Below are 7,952 nucleotides of genomic sequence, written 5' to 3' on the forward strand. Positions count from 1 at the left end.
AACCCTGGATTACTTTCAGATATCGAGATACCTTCAGAAGGTCATTTAACAGAAACATTCAACTCTAATTCTGCCTTTGCATTATTCTCTTTTACTTTATTTTCTATGAAAGGCACTTGTTCTGGCACTTTTTCTCTCTCTTTTGGGAGTAACTCAGGCCCACTCCATATAAATAAACACTTCATCCTTTTGGCCGAGGCACGCACAAAAGCGTGTTTGCATCTTATTCAATATTTGAGTATTCCTTTGAGATTTAACATCCATTACAGCTTTTGAGCATTTTATTAGAGTCGCACTCTTTAATCATTTTCCCTGAGGTTTCACTGATGAACTTTGATTGGAAACCTGTCTGAATTAAATGTATTTTACTACAACCAGAACAATATATTAAATTTTCTTGGTGCACTTCATTATTGATTTAGACTTTTTCTGACTATTTTCATGGGTAGAAAATAAGAGTTAGTGGTGTCAGTGTCAAAATAACATGAGATTTATAACCTAATGCAACTGCATGTAGCATTTGATATGCAATATTTTCTCTTTCTAAATCTACCATTAACTAATACACCTTAAAATGCAAAAAATAAATGTCATTTTACTGTAAATCCACACATGCATGGCCAACCAACTGCATTATTGTCATGGCGTGTGATAGGCGGGAGAAGCAAACAACGAGTTTAAACGAAAATAAAGAAGTTTGATCTACTCTGAGATTAAAATAAACAATATAAATGCAGACAGGCAGATACAACAAAAACACCACGCTCATCACGGACAAGATCGGACAAACTGAACTAAAAACACAGGACTTAAAGTACACAGGGTAATTAACTAAATTAACGCGACTCAGCTGAAGGCGATAGACAATTAACTAAAGGTAGGTTACACTGAACACACCTTTGGCACGAAGAGAAACAATAACAAAAAAAGTCAAAGAGGCGTGACAATTATATAAGTAAAATTTTAGTTGAGTGAATTATGCATATAACTCTTTTGCATTGTTAATGTGGCCTCAGAAATATAAGATGTCTTATGTCTCACCACACATAGATTGCCAAGAAGTCATCTTTATCACTGGAAAACTTCTTTTGTATTTTTATGTCATGTATAAATTTGTAATACAAGTTTTCTGGACAAAAGCACAATCCTTTAGACCATATATAAGAGTAATAATTAATCAAAGTTAATAACCACTGCCAATGTATAGCTGTTAAAAACTTCATCAGGTCAGTGAACTTCACCAATTATTTCATAATTGTTGCCGGACAGTTGTATTTCAATTCTAGAAGCTGTTGACCATGTAATGTCATGTTTTATTAATGTTTGTTCTTGCAATGCAAAGTCCCAAGCTTTCTATAAAGCCATACACCTTTGACCTAAAATATTTACATTTCAATAATTAGCAACAATTAATCAACATATTTGCATATTGACAGTTCTCTGTTGACAGTTAATGAGTCACCCTAACAAATTCTAACTCATTTTAATTGCTTTGATTTAATTCATTTTTAGCTTTTCATCAAACCCTACATTTTTTCCCCTGAAACTAAAAAACCTGATGTTTATAACAGATAATATACTATATTTCCTTGTCTTTCTATTTGTTTTTGTGTTTGTTTGTTTTTAATAGGTGTTAATGTGGTAAAACCAACCATTTGACCAAAAGTAACCTAAAAGTCATCAGTGCTGTCATTTGTTTGTCCACAGGTCTTTAAACCTCTCAGTTATTCTTAGATTATTTCAATACAACGAAATGTTGTGAAGATGTAGCTTCTAATTTAAATTTGCTCCAAAAAATCTCAAAAAAATTACTTTCTTGTGGCTCATTCTGAGAAGATAATGTAGTTTCCAACTCTGTAAGATAAATATAGCAAACAGGTTAATAAAGAAAAAAAAAAAAAAAAATGGAAATTCACCAGCATTCAGTATGAAAGTAAAAAAAAATCTGATAAATAAAGTGTAAGAAAATAAAAATAAGTAAAATAGTTAATAATGTAGAAACTGCTTCACCCTGCACTTTGCTTCATATAACCTCAGATCTTGAAACACTTTAATAATGTATGCCCATTGTGTCATCATACGGCCAAATTCTGCTATTAATTTCTCAAAAAACTACACAATGTCTAAGCGAAACAGTAAAACCAGCGTTATCTCAATGCCCCTCATAACCTCCATTTCCCTCCCTCAAAGCATTGCAGAGTCCTCCTCTCAGCTGTTTGTCAACAAAATGACTTGATTGAAATGCATTTGAGCCGGAAATGATCCCTCATAACAGCGTTTTAAAGATCTCTCATCAGGGACCAGGAGCTGCGTGTGCAACAAACCGCAGATATCTGCGATTGAAAGTAGCGGCACAGAGGCCCCAGACTGAATAATCAGCCTTTCTATTAATATCCTGCCAGACAGAGCATTGAGCCAGGACCAAAACTCCCTGCACATCTCACAGGGAGAGCTTTTCAATTATTTGCATTCAGGCCTGATCTCTCTTTTTGGATGATCTATTGTGCGGCATGAACATTTATTATTGAGGGGAACTTTTTTTTTATATTACATGAAAGTTTTCAGATCCTGGAGCAGGCTGTTTAAAATTTAACAGAAACATTTTAACATTGCATTCGATGTAAGACTGAATCATTATATTGCCTCCTCTAAAAGAATGCTCCTTACTTCCATCAGTAAAAGCTGTTCTGCAATATTCATAACCTGCCTGAGCTGACGAAATGTTTTAGATGTTCTTATTATATTCCCTAAATGTAAATTCGAAAATGTGGAGATCGTTGGGAAGACTTTACTAAGTAATCCGGTTGAAGAAATTAAAACGTCATCACTTAGTGTTGTAATTTGCCAAAATGCCTATGTGACTTTTACATGACTGCTCAACAACTAAATATAAAGGCATGGACCCAAAAATAAGAAAAAGCTTGTATGAAATGAAGGCAAGAACAAGATCTTACAGACATATACTACTGTATGAAAGTAGTGTGGGTTTAGGCCCTCATAGCAAGTGGACAGTTAGCTGAAGATACTGAATCAGCGAAGGCGGTCCGGTGAAACAGATCATTCTGATTGGCTGTTCAGTTTAGCGATCAGAATGCGATGACTCAAAAAAAGGGCAATCATTTTTAAATACATAAGAATATATTCATAGCGTGACGTGGAATAACGACCATCTGATCAACATTTTTCATTAGTAATGGTCAAGCAAGCTCTGCTTTGTTTATGTTTATGTTTAAAAGTGAGAATATAGACATGTATTTATTTTCTTACATGCAGGCAAATAAATGCATATATGCTGGTTGGCTCTAGTTTGTATATCACTACATTTCTGACATGAGACGCAGCAACTACACGTAGGAAAGCTTTTGATGTCGGTTGGTGTGTCCACGACAGGCAAGCGGTGCATTAGGGTATGCTGAGCATTTAAAAGAAATATTTGATTTCACAATCTGTAACTTTGTTGTTATACTGTACCAACAAGTGTATAATGTATAGTTGCTACATTATATAAGCTCGGAGTGAAAATACATACCTGTACCTTATAGCTGTTAAACTCAAAAAATGCATAGGCTATGCCTATACACACAAATCTCTGAAGTTTCAGTTGAAATTACTTTAGATGTATGTATTTATATATATGTATATATCAATATAATAAAAACATATTCCAGTCCAGCATCCGGTAGAATATTCTATAATTCATGTAATAATAATGCGCGACAATGGAAGCCAGCATTTTTGCATTCACCATTTTGTGTATTGTGTCATATACTCTGTGTCTTTCTGCATATTTATGTCTATCAAGTTCATTTAGTTTTGTCTTTGGAGTCATATATCTCTGGAGTGCCTATTGTCCTGGCGCACCAGAGGGTAGATTTCTATCCCGAGGCTATGGATGAAATCTTGGCTCTCTGCTGAGTTCTCTCCTCTGCTGTGTTCCCATAACTCTGTGTGATTTGCAGAAAGCGGCTCTGCCACGCTGAGGGTAATCGCAGTGTAATTTGCTGGAAAGTGTGACTGGACTGAGTAGTAGCCAAAGCTGCAGTCTCACGACACGTCATGTGTCTCTCACACATGCAGGTAGGTGAGTAAAGGAAACAAACACAATCAAGCTGCCCACATTTCTGTTCTCTCTTCCTCCAGCTTCCTCTGAAAGCCGAGCACTCATCTATGACCCGTTCACTTCCATGCCTCTCTCTCCTAGTTGCGTTTCTCCCAAATCAAACACTTCAAATAAGCTTTCTCTGTGGATTTGAAATCTGTGTACAAATTGCATTTTTGAGTTGTTTTATTGAAGATTTTGTCCCGACAATAAATCTTCATAAATAAATTATTTTAAGATTTGATTGACCCAGTGGATCGAACTGGCTTTTCAGAAACTCTTGGCATGGAGACAGATTTACTTTTATTAAGCCTGTTTAGTGACATCTTGACTGATCAATTAGAAATAAAAGGGATGAAATCGCTTTCATACATGACACTAACTTAGAACCTCCTGAGATTCTGAAGGTGTTTAGAAAAGCTTACTGGAATATGTTTTACATTTCAGCCTCTCTATACATCAGAATCAGCGTGTTTAGTTATGTGCTAGTATTTATTTGTGAAAGTAAATACTTAATTTCTGAGTGAAAACAAAGCCTTTCCCCACCAAAATATCAACCTATATGTGAATCAGTTAAAAATCAGTCAGTGAATCAGTCAAGCAATCAACCTCTTAATTTCATTACTGGAAATAGATTGAAATCTACCTAATCTTAATATATAAAATGTTTATAATATAATTCATATTTATTATAAAAACAAATACTCATACTCTCCTGCTATACATTTGACAAAACAAATACATTATAATAATGACTGGCCCTGATAAAAGATGGTTCATTGTTTCCTTGTTTTAGTTTTGAAGCTGAATTTTACCCAGAAGGCTCTGTTTTATCCCCACAGCATAAGCAGCAGACCACCGTTAGTGACACATGATCATGTCAAAATCATCTGTGGCAGCTCTCCCACAGCCCCTACCAGAGGTAATTTCCTTTCTTTTTAGCCTTTTTGTTTATCGATGACATCTGCCTATCCTCTGTCCATTTAGCCAAAGAACACACTGACACACAGACGTTCTTCTTCCGAACACCATAGAGGTCTCTAAATGCTTTTAACTTGGTGATTTTGGCCCTTAAAGAGGTGTGACATGGCAATGTCAAGCTGTCAGCACACAAATTAATGATGGAGGAAGACAGGCTGGGGAAACAACGGCTCTCCATCAAAAAGTCTGTCTCTTCTAATGTATGTGCAGTCTTCACCATGGCGTCCTTCTGCGCTGGAAGCGCAACTTTATGGCTTAATCTCCAGGACTACGCCAAGCATATAAGTTATGGATTATATTGAAAACAGAATTTCAAGGCTGAATCTTTTCCTGATGGAATTTAGATTTGACACTTGTGTTTTTTTATTATTATTTCTCAGTCAAGCGTTTGAAAAACATTTTCAGAAGCTGATGTAGATCGTGTGCTCTTAAAGTAATAATTAATCCCGAAATTACAATTCTGTCATTGTTTACTCACCTTCATGTGTCGTTACAAACTCATGGCTTTGAATAAATTATACTGAACAGGAAAGAAGACTTTTTGATAACCTATTTTTACTTCAAAGGCTGTTTCAGTTTTGACACCTTGAAGAGTGAGTTTGATTTGAAAGATATTTCTATTAATACTTGTATAGAAGTCTTGTAAAATACCAGTCAAGTGAAGTGGATTCATTTCACACTTTATGTACACTATATACTGTACCTTTTTAAGCTCGAAGGGTTGGACTCCATTGACTCTGCGTAAAACATACTTTAAAAAGTAAAGTTTGTGTTTTCTAGAAAGAATGTGCAGGTTTGGAGATAGCATTAGAATGTGCTAAGCGTTTTTTTAGAGTACTATGCCTTTTAGACATTGTGATGTTCGAGATCCAATTTGCCAAATTCACATCTAATCATATTTTAGAGAATTTAGGCTATATCTTTTCTCAGCCTTACAACATTCTCTTTAGCGTGGCAGGAGTGTTCTGAGCAGGCTTTAATCCTGTTGAAGGCCTGGAAGGGCCTGTGGACATCCATGTTTACCACCCCGCGGCTGCTGTTTCTGTATGCGTTGCAGGTGATTTTCTCTGCTAAAGCGCACAGAGAGGCTCGTCCTGCCAACCCAGCATATATTAAAACTCACCTCTCAATCATCTACGAGCCACCCATCAAAAGTAAGCCTGGGCGAGAATGGAGGTGGGAGGATGAATCAATTTCTGGCGGTTTGCAGGCGGGTACAGGATACTGCTGCAGGTGAGCGTGTCATGGTGATGGCCTCCACTGCTCGGGTAAAGACTTTTTCTTTGCACTTGCCTTTTAATTGTATGCAAAACGTCTTTTAATTTTTTATGCATCAAATGCATTAAAAGGAAATGTAACTGGCCCTTTTACGGGAAAACGTTTCAAAATTAAAAAAAAACTTTTAGTCTTGTTTTTAAATAGGCAGTTTGTTTCATTTATTTTGTTGTCATCATTCAGAACAACTTGTATACATACAGTTTATCTATAGTCTATAATATAGGCCCCCCTAAGCCATTTTGTTTGTTAGTTTCAAAGCTTGGTCTAATGGCGTGAAGAAAAACAGATAATTCAATATAGACAGCGGAATCGTGCATTGTGCGCGCGTTCCAATCAAGCCTCAATTCTGTCAAAGCGATATGCTGAAAATGTACATAAAATGTTGGATGTAAGTCTGCCAGTTTTCTTCCATTTAATGCAATTTTCACCCGTAATCTTTAAAATGCATGCATAATTTGATTTGGATCATAAATGTATATGATTTTTAAGTATGTCACTTACAGCAGAGTCACACTGTGTCATTTCTTATTTGAGGAGTGAAAGAGACACGGAGAGGAGCAGTAAATAGGATGTCACTGACTTTTCTAGCCGTTTGGCACATCAGCTGTGTGTGCAAGAAAGCACGTCCTCAGAATGAGATCTTAATTAAGCGTACTCTATCATGCACTTATCCTGCCAACATACACAGGAAACACACAAGGATGTAAAAATCTGCTGAACATTATTTATCAGCGAGGCCTCCTGCGCGAGCATTTATCCAGTGCAATCACTGCCAGGTAAAGAAGAGAGAAGAGGGAACATAGAAATCCTCTCTGACCCTTTCTCAATAGGGAATGCGCCCAGAAAGACCACCAAATTAAGCTGAAGACCAGACTACCGTGTGGAAGACAGTGTGAGCTTTTGCTGGACCTTAGTTAAAGTGGTCTCTATTTTATAGAAACATTTCCAGAGCATTACAGTTTTAAAGTAAGTAGCAATTGTTCATTTTAGTTCTTTCGCTCTGCGTTACTGTTTTGTTAACTGTTTTGATAAAAATAACCTAAAAGATCAGTACACTTTGTCTGTGATGATGTGATTTTATGCATGCCCATCATTAGTTTTTAATCACTCTGATATGTTAGAAATTTGTTAACTGTTTATTTCTTAGCCCACTGAGAAATATACTGAAATTAGAAAACATATTAATTACGTAGTAGCATCTGCTTTAATATACAAGTACAATTGTTTGTGAAAAGAAAATGATATAAATGAATAAATAGAATAGAATGTTTTAGAAAAGCTATTTTTAATTTCCTTAAACAAAATAATGACGACAAAAGTAATATAAATATAATTTTAGATAGGCCTACATTCATATCAAATGAGAAATGCATTAAAGAAAATGACCTAAATATTCAAGCTGGCAGACAGTGAAAATGGCGATCAAGTAATTTCCCAGCAGGCACACCCGTTATATGACATTGATATTTGGATATGCTGTAGTTTTGCGGCGTTGGTTGACCAAAATCCAACAATGTTCACTGATGTCTAATGCCAATGTCAGCTGAAGTCGATCTTTAGATGGTTTTTAGTCTGTGCCATTAACTAACCAAAA

This window comes from Puntigrus tetrazona, chromosome 1 (assembly GCF_018831695.1).
Source record: "Puntigrus tetrazona isolate hp1 chromosome 1, ASM1883169v1, whole genome shotgun sequence".
Classification (NCBI taxonomy): domain Eukaryota; kingdom Metazoa; phylum Chordata; class Actinopteri; order Cypriniformes; family Cyprinidae; genus Puntigrus; species Puntigrus tetrazona.